At 44.3% G+C, this 13,478-nt stretch overlaps 1 long non-coding RNA gene across 1 annotated transcript; it reads right to left on the bottom strand.

The window, feature by feature from the left end:
• Positions 1 to 2,022: 2,022 nt before the first annotated feature.
• On the bottom strand, positions 2,023 to 10,300 carry LOC107966954 (uncharacterized). The gene is made up of 3 exons (XR_001707011.4): positions 9,968 to 10,300; positions 6,552 to 6,959; positions 2,023 to 5,984 (listed from the first exon to the last, which is right to left on the bottom strand). It is a non-coding gene; the product is annotated as an uncharacterized LOC107966954 (long non-coding RNA).
• Positions 10,301 to 13,478: the final 3,178 nt, after the last annotated feature.

The following is a 13,478-nucleotide window of genomic DNA, read 5'->3' on the forward strand; positions in this document are numbered from 1 at the left end:
GAGAGTCAGTGGTCACCTGCGGTTACCAACACTGGATCTCTCTACCATGGGGCAGGGGCTGGTGTAGTGGGAAGGGGAGAAGGGCATCTAGCAACCCCACAACAAGCAGCACATGGCAGTTGGAAATCCCTTTTGAAGTTTTGTTTTAGTAGAGGAGAGCGCTGTTACTTTCAATATGCATAATACTTATGGAGAGTATCTGAAAGAAATTAGCAGATTCTCAGGTCTTAGAAACCCATACTTGCAAAATGTGAGTAAATAATCCAACAAGGTATTGCTATCATTCAGGTGTTTTAAACATTTGTTTTTCTTACTCCCATACATGCTGGCTTCCCTCGTGAAGCACTAGTCAAACGACGCAAACGCCCAAGCCCGTAAACACATTTCTGATTATCTGAGGAGGGCTGCATGAAGCAAACTGGCAGAAAATGTCACTTGGACACCTCTAGGAAATGAAGAAACATGGACCTGCCCAGTTAATTTCCAATGCTGTCACTGTTTTGATGACACATCTCAAAGGAGGACGTTTTTCTGCCTTGCAGAGTGTAAATCAACCCATTAGTCCTACAAAGCTCCCTGAGACAAGGTAGCAAATGTTTCTGCCATTTAAACACTGCCACTTGATGGCCAGAGGAGTGTCCCCGGTGCCTTAGAAGGAGCTAGACACTGTCTTTGGACACCCCATGACATCTATGTGGCTGTCTTCTCAACAACGTTGGCTGTGTCCTGCTGTCAGCAAGAAGCCCAGGTGATTGGCAGCAGGAGCTGACCCTTCCCTCAAGTTTGGTCACTACTCAGATCTGTCTCCAGGGCCCTGAGCCAGGGAGGACCCAGGCCAGCTCAAACACCACATCCACCTTTCCATCCACAGGGCATGGCATACCCAGGCTGGGCAACATTGATGGGAGCACACCCCCTGGCCCACTGCCAGACCGCACACCCACCCCTTTGCTGGGACTGCCTGGGCCTGGATCTGCCTCGAATGAGAATAACTCCAGTCTGCCTCTCCGTCCGGATTAAAACGCCTCAAAGAGGGGGTCTTCCACGCAACCTGTAACCCACTGCCAGGCACGGTTAGTGTTTGTTGAATAAATGTCAGCCAACTGCATGATGAACTTTGTTTCTTCCAGCCAACAAATGGCAATTTTCAAATGTTTTTCAGCTCTTACTCTTGATTTCTTCTACCTAACGGGTAAACAAACATTTGTGGAGCATCTCTAATGTGCCAGGCCTGGTGCCATGCTGGAAATGAGGAATGAATAATTCATGATCTCTTCCTTCAAGGAGCTCAGAGTCACATGGATGAGACAAGAGGTGAGCAGATCGTTTCCATGGGGTGCTCTGTCCCACTCGCTCTTTCCCATGCTTCAGGTCCAAGCCCCAAAGGACCCCTTCAGAGAGAGCATCCTATTTAACACCAGCTTTCCTGCTATCTTTATCAAAGCACCTATTGATTTATTTCATCAATAGCTATAATTTCTATTTATTTGATTATTTACCTATGTATCACTTGTGTTCCACCAGATAATAAACTCCACAAAAGCAAGAATATTGTCTATTTCGTTCTTCTTTGTAATCCTAGTACCTAGCACCTAGTAAGTACTCCATAAATATTTCCTAAAGAAGGAGTGTGTGCAGTGACATCTCTGACTGCTGAATTAAAACTTGCAGCCTTGCCTGTCCTGACACTCCTTGGACCCCTTCTTTGCTGTGCTTTTTCCTCCAGTAGTTGTCATACAAGTCATTCATGTATATTGTCTACTGACGGCCCTTCCACTCACTAGGATGTACATTCTGTGAGAACAGGGAATTTTTCTATTTTGTTCACTGGTTTTCCCCGGCACCTAGAACAGTACATATAGTAGATGCTCAATAAATATTGTATGAATGAATGAATGAATGACAATACAATGTAGAAGTTAGTAGGAAGATAATTTAGTCTATTATGGGCAGGGGATGTCACAGAAGACTTCCTGCAGGATACTGCACCTGAGCTTATTCTTTATTCTTTTTTTTTTTTTTCCAAGATGGAGTATTGCTCTGTCACCCAGGCTAGAGTGCAGTGGCATGATCTCGGCTCACTGCAAATTCTGCCTCCCAGGTTCAAGCAATTCTCCTGCCTCAGCCTCCCAGTAGCTGGGATTACAGGCTTGCACCACCATGCCTGGCTAATTTTTGTATTTTTAGTAGAGACAGGGTTTCACCATGTTGGCCAGGCTGGTCTCAAACTCCTGACCTCATGATCCGCCCGCCTTGGCTTCCCAAAGTGTTGGGATTACAGGCTTGAGCCATTGCGCCCGGCCAAGCTTATTCTTAAGTCCCAATGAACACAGTGACCAAAGCTGACTCAGGAGGAAATAGAAAACCTGAACAGTTCTATGACCACCAAACAAATTAAATTAGTTTCCACCAAAAACTGCAAGGCCCAGATGGTTTTACCAGAGAGGTCTACCAAACTTTTCATTCCAACTTACATAAACTCTTTCAGAGACTAGAAAGGGTGAGACCATTTTGTGAAGCTAGTGTAACCTTGGTAATTCAACCAGGTAAAAGCATTTGGGAAAGGAAAATCTCTGGCTAACATCTCTCAGAAGTATGTATGCAAGAGTACTAGCAGGACATTAACAACCCAAATCTACCAAAGCCTATAAAATAATAATACATCATCATCAAATTGGGTTATTTGAGAAATAAAGATGGTTTATTATTAGTAAGTTATTGGTAATTTCACTATATTAAGAGATTAAAGGCAAATATTGGCATCTTATTAATGACAGAAAATGACATTAGATAAAATTTAACCCTCATTCATGATAAAAGTTCCTGGCTATTTAGAAAAATATGGTACTTTACTTAATCCAACAGAATAAATTTAAAATAGCTACATAAACATCATATTTGATGGTAAAGCACTGAAAAACATTCCTTTTAAAATTATAAAATAGGCAAGAATATCTGAGATCATTGCTTTTATTCAACCAAAAAAGTTGACTCATTTGGAAGGGGGAAGGGTTGACTATTAGATAAATGGTGCTGGGAAAATTGGCTATCCACATAACAAATAAACTGGATCCCTACCTCAGATTATATGGGAGAAAAAAGACAAAAAGCATAAATCATAAAAGAAAAAAATAGAACAATTTAAGTAAATAAAAAAAATTTTTCTAATCAGATACAAATAATACAAAAATGTTTTGTCAAACAAAAAAAGGCAAACCACAAACAGGGAAAAAATACTTGCAATATATCACCAACAACAACAAAAAATTGCCAGCCATAGGGGTGCATGCTTGTAGTCCCAGCTCCTAGGAAGGCTAAAGTGGGAGAATCCCTTGAGTCCAGGAGTTTGAGGCCAGACTGGGCAACACAGCAAGACCACCATGACCCTGCATCTCTTTTAAAAAGATTATCCAAAATATATTTCAAATCATTAAAAAATTGTTAGAGGCAAAACAGAAATAGAGACAAAAGTTATACACAGGCATTTCACAGAAGAGGAAATACAACAGTCTGCCTACAATCAGGAAAATATCAAGTCAAAACAACAATGGGATTCCATTTTACATCCATTTACTGTCAGAATTTGTAAACCTGTCAATAGAAAAGGTTAGGCAACCATGTAGACTGAAGAGAAATGTTTTATACACCACTGACCAGCATATAAACTGCTCTATTTTAACAAATTATTTGGCAACATACGGTAAAACTGAAGATATGCTGAGCCTATGAGTTGCACTTCCATTTCTGCATGATACCCTCGAGGAGCTCTTGTCCATGTGCAAAGGAGATGTGGTTAGCAGTGTGCACAGCAGGTTAATAATAGCAAAAACAAATGTCCCACGAGAGAATAAACACACACACTCACAGAAACACACACACATTTAAATACTGTACTTTACTGAAAATGGGTGTGAACTGGAGCTCTATGCATTAACACAGAGCACCTCAAAAACATGATAGAGGGCAAAAATGGCAAGTTATAGGAGAATATAGAGAGTATGATATCATTCACATAACATGTGAAAGCATTTTAAGCAACAGTGCATACTGCTTAGAGATGCATGCATACATTCACGTACAAGGATCATTATAAAAAGGTAAAACACGAGATTCAGAATGATGGTTACCTGGGAGCAGTAAGGAAAGGATTAGGAAGGAATACACAAAGAGCTCTAACCATGTTGATACACTTTGTTTCTTAAGCTTGGTAGTGTATTCTTTATATCCCTTGGATACCACATACTTTATTGAAAAATTGAGGAAAAAAAGGAATGTGTTAGCATCAGATGAAGGAGGAAGAAAGGGGTTTTCTAGGAGGGAACAGAAGCATAAGCAAAGATACTGGGGGGTAAACCAGGAGGTAGAAGGGGAAGACCACAAGAAACATGGTGTTTAAAGCACACATCGAGGCCGGGTGCAGTGGCTCACATCTGTAATCTCAACACTTTGGGAAACCAAGGCAGGAGAATCACTTGAGCCCAGGAGTTTGAGACACACCTGGGCAATATAGTCAGACTTCATCTCTACAAATAATTTTTTTTTTAATTAGCCAGGTGCCTGTAGTACCAGCTATTCCGGAGGCTGAGGTGGGAGGATCACTTGAGTCCTGGAACTCAAGGCTACAGTGAGCCGTGATCACACCACGGCACTCCAGCCTGGGAGACAAAAGTGAGACCCTGTGTAAAATATATATACATATATAAAATCAAATTAAAGAAAGCACACACCAAGAGAGGGTGGCTAAAGTCAGGCATCAGAAGTTGTTGGAGAATAGACCCTAAGTAACCTGGCATGCGTGCTGAGGAGCCAGGAAATTGTCCTGAAGCCAGTGGAACTTATTAAGGGTATTAAGTGGGTGGGTGATTCAGTCCTCCAAGCATTTGAGAAAGTCCACTGTGGAGGAGGGATTGAGGGGAATGGGGCAGAGGAGAGGGTGTTCTGGAAGCAGAAAAGCCAGTGAGACATGGGAGAAAGGTCTGGACCAAAAACTGAGGGGGCCCCGAGGAGTGCAGTGGCAATGGGGTGAGAGAAGCTGCCCAGATACTTAGTACCCAATGCCTGTTTCAACAGAATCCTAGTGCTGCGGTGTGTCCACACAAAAATGACTGCTCAGCATGTGGCTGCCTTAGAGTTCAAAACACAAAGCCTCCAGCCTTTCCCATGCATTGCTAGAGACAGCTTCGAATGAACTTGGCTGAGTTTTGCTGGCCTCCAACACCTTAATTACGTATTTACTGGTATTTGGAATGGCTTGTGCAAGCTGCCCATGTTGTCAGGTCATTGCTTAAACTGAATGATGGCTTCTCTGTTCCATTTCTTCCTAATGAGTACACACACTTGAGCACTTAATATAGAGCGATGGCTTTCCAGGACAAATGGCCTTCCAGTAGAACAAAGCACTCTAAGGAGTTAGTGATTTCTGACATTTGTTAGCCAGGCTGACAACTCTGGACAAGGAAATTTGAAATTTTGAGTTGTTTCCAAATTGGCTGAGTTATAATAGTAATTGCAAAGCAAAGTCACGGAATCTCAGATATTTAACATCAAGCCCAACTCTTACTGGCGGGTGAGAATATGAGAACTTGGGACAGAAAGTGCCTGTAACCTAAGGCCACGCATTAGATTAGTGGCATCCAATGACAGAACATAAACATTCACTGAGCACCTGCTATGCACCAAGCCCTCTGCTGGGTGCTGGGGATATAAGGGTGACCACATGTCCGCCATTGAGGAGTCTGCATTCTCGCTGGAAGAGAAAGACAATAAACAAGGAAGCAATTCATGAACTCACCATTTCAGGTACTGGTTAGTGCTGAGAAGGGTACCAGTGGTATAAGACGATGGAAAGAGCCTGGAGCTACTTTTCCCAGGATGGTGAGGGAAGGTTTCTCTGAGAAGAAACTTCAGTCTCTAATCAAGAAAGCAGATCCCAACCAGGCGGTTTAAGAAAAGAATTTTAATATAGAGAACTAGGTCCAAAGGTGCTGGAAGAGAAGAAAGGGCAAAGGACATGGTGAGGCTATCCAGAGATTAGCAACAACAGCAGCTGCTACCAGCCCTAGCTAGAGACAAAGGGAAGGGCTTCCAGAACCCAAGAGAGGGCAACATACAAGGAAGAGTGGCCCAGTAGCATGTGGAACCCAGAGGAGATGGGGCAGCTGCCTGGGATAGTTCCTAAAGCAGAGAGGGGTTTGGGAGAAGAAACATCCTGGCTTCTCCCTTCTCCCTGCCTTCCAACCTGCCATGAGCATCTCCCATCAGCTGAACATAACCAGAAACCAAAGGTCAAACATGCCTGGAAAATGCATCTTCCCCAGGGAAATGCAAACTTTTTGCAGAAGCCACCCAGGGATATACAGTAGGGTCAGGGGAAAGTGGAGGCTAGCTCTTAGGGCTAACAGGCAAACGGCCAGAACATAAGGTAATGACCGAATCAAGACACGTCTGATAAAAGGAGGGACCCATGCGAGTGCTAGGGGGTAAGAATTCCAGCAAAAGGCAGGCCGAGGCAGGGTGGGATGCACTGGCTCCCCTCTACAGTTCGGACTCACCTCCGGCACTGGCCACCTCGTTGAGCCTCCTTGTGATTCTCTTTTCCCATATTTTCCAGCTCCTCTCAAGCTTGCCTCTTGTGCCTTCAGAAAGCTGCAGGGACCTGATGGAGGTGGAGCTGCTGGGCAGGCAGGGCATTCTCCAGTGTCAGAGCCAATTCCATGACTCATAATTACACCTTTCTCCATTGATTGACTATTTACCCTGGGAATTGCACAAAAGCTTAACGTGTTCCCACAGCAGCCCATGATGGAGGCTTCCTTCTCTCTGTTTGACGGATGAGGAAAGAGAGGCTCCGATTCAGTAAATAACTTGCTCAATGGTGCAGAGTAAATGGCAGGGCTAAGATTCCTTTCACTCATTCCATTTCCAAATGTTTAATGAACATCTGTCTATCAAGGTTCAGGCTGTGGAGATAAAATGGTGAACAAAACAAGCAAAGAATATGGTCTTACAGGGAATACAGCTATTAAACAAATAACCATGCTTGTGGTGTGATTATTAAAGAAATTATTTATGCCAAGAAAACAAGAAAGTCCAGAACCATGTTTATCTATTTCTCAAGTATCTCAAGTATAACAATTGATTATCTATTTTGTTAATTTCTGCTCTTGTATTTATCATTTTCTTGCCTGTCTTTTTCTTTAGTTTTACTTCAAGGTTGTTTCTAGGGACTTCAGTTGAACCCTTAACTTATTTATAACTAAGGCTACACATTTTCCTCTGGGTGCTGCTTTAGCTATATCCCAAAGTTGACTAGACTGTTCTTTTATTCTTTTTTTTTTTTTTTTTTTTTTTTTGGACAGAGTTTCGCTCTTATTGCCCAGGCTGGACCTCAGCTAACTGCAACCTCTGCCTCCTGGGTTGAAGTGATTCTCCTGCCTCAGCTTCCAGAGTAGCTGGGATTACAGGTGCCTGCCCCAACACCCGGCTAATTTTTTCTATTTTTAGTAGAGACGAGGTTTCACCATGTTGGCCACGCTGGTCTCAAACTCTTGACCTCAGGTGATCCGCCCACCTCGGCCTCCCAAAGTGCTGGGATTACAGGCATGAGCCACTGTTTCCGGCCATGTTATATTATTCTTTAGTTCTAAATATTTTATAATTCCCCTGATTACCTCTTTCACACATGAGTTATTGGGCAACATTTTAAAACTTCTGTGTCAGTCCATTTGGGTTGCTGTAACAAAATCCCATATGCTGGCTGGCTTATAAACAACAGAAATTTATTTCTCACTGTTCTGGAGGCTGGAAAGTCCAAGATCAAGGTGCTGGCAGAGACAGTGTCTGAGAGCCTGATTTCTGAGCTATAGATGGTACCTTTTTGCTGTGCCCTCACATGTTAGAAGATGTAAGAGGTCTCTGTCAAGCTCCTCATATGGGCACTGGTCCCATTCATGAGGGCTTCACCCTCTTGACCTAATCACCTCCCCAAAGCCCCACCTCCTAATCCTATCACCTTGAGGGTTAGGATTTCAAAATACAAGTTTTGAGGGGACATGAACATTCAGACAATAGCAACTTCCAAACATGCTTTTTATCTTTTTCCTGTTGATTTTTAATGTAATCGCTTGTGCTCACAGAGAGCGTTAAGATAATGTTAATTTGTTGGTATTTGTTGAGACTTCAGTCAAGATTTACTGCATGATACGTTTTTATAAACATCTGTATATTCTTAAAAATTATATACCTATATATTGGCTGCATGGTTATTTCTGTATTCTTTCATAAAATCTAACTTAATTCATTATCTGTACCACTTTTATTGTCTGCTTGATCAATAGAGCTGTGTTAATCTATGAATGTGGATTCCTCAAGTTCTCTTTCTATTTCTGTTTTCATCTTACATATTTTGAGTTTTTTTTTTTTGCTTTAAAGTTCAATATGTGTCATATTATCGCAGAGCCCCTTGTTCAAAAATTATTTAGAATTTTGAGACAATCCCAGCAGAACTTTCAATCAAGTAGGAGGCCTTTCTGAGCCCAGAGCCCTGTGCCCACCCATAAAGCTGGCCATGCTTGGGTCCCCTGGGGTGAGGACTGGTTGAAGGAATGGACACCAAACTGTCTTATGACCTTTAGAGAAATCATGTAAAGTTCATGCCTACTTGGTGGGCGCATGACCAGCATCAATTTCCTGCAAGGGTTGGGAGGTTGGGGACCAGTTAGTAACACTGAGTCATTTCATATAACTCACTGGGTGCACTTTGCAATTTTAAAAATGTAAGCTCCTGAAAGCTTTTAATTTTCCCATTTACTTTTGGCTGTGGATTTTGCCTCAGCTGAAATGCAAAAGCCTGAGGATTATCTATTTAAAGCTATCGTCCAAGCTTTACAGTAGGCAAATGCTGTGTCCAGTGTGGAGGTTTACAGATGACAGTTTAAAGAAAAGTCTCGGTTCTGATGCAGCTGTCTTTGGTTAGCACATTGGAAAGTGTGCTTACCCTCGGAAAGAAACCTCTGGGGGCTAAGAAGTAAGTGGTTTCTGCTTCTGGGGTTTTGTTCAGAAACCCAGAAAGGCATAAATAGCATCGTTCCAGAAACTTTCCTGCCTGGCCCTTTGATCTTGGCCTGGCAGCCATTGCAGGGTGTGCCGCCCACCCACCCTTTGTGGGCTCAGTCAGTACAGGGTTACGTGCAGCCCTTCAGAGCTGAGGTGGCCATAAAACCAACTAGTGCAACTCCTCAAATCATAGCAGAGGCCCGAGAGGGCAGGTGCCTTGCCTAAAGGCACAGCAAATCAGTTGCAGAGCTGGGGGTCTTCCTCCTTCAACCTCTGCCCCTTGGCCATCCCCCAACTCAACTGATTATCTGCTGAAACATGAAGTTGGCGGGTTTTTGTTGTTGTTATTGTGTTTTACCAAGGCACTGATCACCTGAACTTCTTGCTCGGCCAGTCTTTATTCCCAGCCACTGACACTAGAGATATGCTCAGATAAGGCCACCAGAGGCTGGGGTCGAGGGATAGGGAGATGAAGGAGTCGTTACTTCCTCTTTCTGATCTCCTTTCCATAGACTCACCCAGTGAGAAACCTAAAACAGCAGCAACTTGTGAGTCAGGGATGTGTGTCTCATCCAAGCCTCCACCCAGGTCTCGAGGCCCTGCCCCAGCATCCCTGTCCACCAGCTGCCCATCCTGCTTGGATACAGCCAGTAACAGGGAGCCCACTCCCACAGTGGGGCTCAGGCCACCGCCCTCAGCTCTGTCCCCACACATCCCCTGTCAGTGTCACAGAGACCATAACTGAGTCATCCTTTTAGAGGTCCCTCTCTAGGAGAGCGTGAACTTGAGGAACTGAGGAAGATGGCACCATGCCCTCTTCACGGCTTTATCCTAGCTCCTGGTTCAGAGATGTTGCTTACAACAGAATACCTGAAACTGGGGGATTTATAAAGAAAAGGAATTTATTTCTTACAGTTTTGGAAGCTGAGAAGTCCAAGATTGAGGGGCTGCATCTGGTGAAGGTCTTCTGGCTAGTGGGGACTCTCTGCAGGGTCCTGAGGCAGCCCAGGGCCTCACATGGGCTGAGCACGCCAGCTCAGGTCTGTCCTCCTCTTCTTAAAAAGCCACCAGTTCCACTCCCACAGTAACCCATTAATCCATTCACCCATAATCCATGGATAGATGAATCCATTCATGAAGGCAGAGCCCTCATGACCCATTCACCTCTTAAAGGGCCCATCTCTCAATATTGCCACATTGAAGATTAAGATTCAACATGAGTTTGGAGGTGACAAATATTCAAATCATAGCAGTTGCATCACACACATTTCACTAACAAATAGTTATTGCTGTTTCCCCCAACCTCCAGTCCTCATTTGTCACGTCTCTGGGCCTCAGAGAACATTCGATTTTCCACAGGAAAGTTCACGGAGCATTGCAAGAGCATTTGGTGGCCCTCTGAGTCATCTCTTCTCCTCACGGGACATCCCAGCATCTTCATGGATCCTCAGAGGCACCGGGGCCACCCTGACCACCCTCCTCAGAGTGAACCTCTGTCGATGTGTCCTTCTTCATATGTGGTGGCCAGAAACCAGATCATGTGCACAGAACAGACAGGCTCTGGTACCATTGTGTGAGTGTGTGCCTGTGTGTATCTATGTCTGTGTGTCTTTGAATGTGCCCATATATGGGAGTTTGTGTGTGTGTCTTGGTGACTATGTAAGACTCTATGTGTGAATGTGAGAATGTGTGAGTCTGTGTATTAAGTGTGTGTATGTATGTGTGTGAGTTTTAATAAATATATGAGAGTGTGTATGTCTGTGTGGATGTGTCTGTGTTTGTACGAATGTGTTTGAGCATGTCTGTGTGTCTATGTGTCGGTGTGAGTATGTGTGAGAGAATGTGTAAGAGTGTGTCTGTATGTCTATGTGGTGTGTGAGTATGTTTGTGTGTCTTTATGCAAGAGTCTGTGTGTGTGGATGTGGATGTATGAGAATAGGAGTCTGTATGAATGTGACTGGGTGTGTGTTGTGTGTGCACATCTGGTTGCCTGTTGGTCTCTGAGTCCTCTCCCAATGTCCCTCAGAGGGAAGACTGATGGGGCCACTCTATGGACGGCCTGTGTGAGGAGACCCCTCAGCAGTCCTGAGTGAGGGCCTGGCACCCGGGAAGTGCTCGGCAGCTGTGAGCCATTACCGTATCAAGATTTGTGTGTATTTAGTGACAAAGGCCCCTGTTGCGTTTCTATTTCCTGCAGGAAGAGTGATTGCAAAGTGGGGACCTGGAGGCAGCCAGCGGGGAGTCCTGAGAAGTACAAGACCCAGAGGTCTATTCAGAGAGAAACCAAACAGTCCAGAGACGTGGTGGCCACATTCCCCTCAGCACTGTGAGAAACAACTCTGTTTTACAGATGGAGAGAGGAAATGGAATCCTGGCACATGGAGTGAGGGCAGAAATAAAGATACATCACGCCGCCCTTCAGAAATCAGGGGAAGGGTGGTGCCAGGGAGTCCTTTCAAAGGCCTGGGATCACCACATGCAGGCAGGACCATGCCACATCTCCCCGCCTTTGGGTGGTCTCGACAATGCTACAGGGCTTATGTTACAGACGCAGAAAGCTCAGAGGGGTTAAATGACAACTCGGTCACACAGAGCTCCATCAGCAGTGCAGCCGGAACTCACACCCAGGTCTGCTGACTCCAGGACCAGTGTTCTGGGCCCCAGAAGCCCCCGTGGGACTTCCTGTGCACACTACCCAACAAAATGAAAACATCCTCAGCTGTCCCTGTGTGTGAGGCAATTCACATCCTGCTGCCAAGTGTTGCCACCAAATCTCTCTAAATTGGGCAATTAGCAGCATGATTTGTGAAATGAGGAACAGGATATGCTTTGACCCCTTGAACTTCTTCCCCACTGAACTCTCCAGTTCTAGCTGAGCTTTTATTTTTAAACGTGGGAGTGGCGGGGGGGGGGGGGGGGCGGGAGAAATTTCCTTAAACGAGCGTTTCTGCCAATAGCCACTTCCTGGGGAACCATCTCTACCTGGATGGTTGAGGTTTCAAAACTAGATTCCAGCAAAATGAAGACAAGGCAAACTATGAACTGGAAAAAGTCAGTAGACCGCTCACTGCCAAGGGTTGAGAGTCTTAATAGAAAAGTGTGCTTAGAAGATGACAAGCAGGAAAGCAGGCCAAGCGTATGAGGGGGCGACCTCCAATGAAGAGATGCGAATGGTCATCCGCACAGGGAAAAAATATCAGCCTCACAATTGCTACATAGAGCATGTGGGAGCCCATGGATTCGGACAGAGCTCCCACACAAGGCCCCAGGCCTCACCAAGATGAAGTTACATGTCACCCAACTGAAGTTATCTGACATGCTGAGAAATTGGAAGAGAGACAATAGCCAAATTCCCAAACAGTCCAGTTTTAGCCAGCATCAGGGAAGTCCTGTCTGCTTTAACCCTATAAGGAAAGTCACCACAAAGTGATCAAACTGTTCTTTGTTTCTGTTTCTTTAGCCCTTTTCTGCCTGTAAAGTCTGCCTCCTCTGTTCCGCCCATAGGAGCTCTTTCCTATTACAAGAATGGGATGCTTCCCCGTTCATGAACCACAAATAAAAGCCAATTTGATCTTTAAACAAAATTTGTTGAAATTTTGTTCTTTAACACCATTTTAAAAAAAAGGCAAATTAAAACACTAGGATGTCATTTTTCTCCTAATAGATCAACAAAGATAAGACCTAGCCCAGTGAGGAAGCAAAGAAACGAGATCTCCCTAGATTAATGCTGGGGTTGAAATTGGCACAGTCTTTCTGAAAGGCCTTTAAGATGTGGGTAAATTTGACCCTGTAACTATTTTTAGACTTTATCCTGAGGGAATTGGTCAAGATGTAGGTGGAGATGAATATACAAAGATATTTATTGTGTTGTTACCTACAATATTGGGAAATCTGGAAAAAATACCCTAAATGTCCACTAATAAATTACTACTCATGAAAATTACAGTAAACCCATATGAAGTGATACAATGCCACTGTTAGTCATTCCATGGCAGTGGAATCTTTGACTCCAAGTCCAGTGTCCTCCCACAAAGAGAGGCTGCCTCTCAAGTCTGCCCAGAAAGTGCCTCCACCTTCCAATGGCTGTGAACAGCTGGGGAAGTGTCAGTGGCTAACTCCCATGAAATGGTGAACATGAGGTTCAGGGCTGGGAAGAAGAGCAGGGGATGTGGGCCAGAATGTTTCACTAGCATCCAATTTGAAGCCACATGTTTCCAAATATGAGGCTAATTAAATAACTCCATCATGTACTTGCATATTTTACCCTTGTTTACTTCATTGTCAACCCCACCCCGCCATTCTGAAGAGGTTTTATGGCCCATGTGGAGAATAGCGTGAAGAGAGGCCAAAAGTCTTGATTCTCCGACACCTATCAGCTGTGTGATCGTGGACCGCTCAGAACCCAGGCGCCTCCTCTGAAATAG

The sequence above is a fragment of the Pan troglodytes genome, chromosome 8 (assembly GCF_028858775.2).
Source record: "Pan troglodytes isolate AG18354 chromosome 8, NHGRI_mPanTro3-v2.0_pri, whole genome shotgun sequence".
Taxonomy (NCBI): Eukaryota; Metazoa; Chordata; class Mammalia; order Primates; family Hominidae; genus Pan; species Pan troglodytes.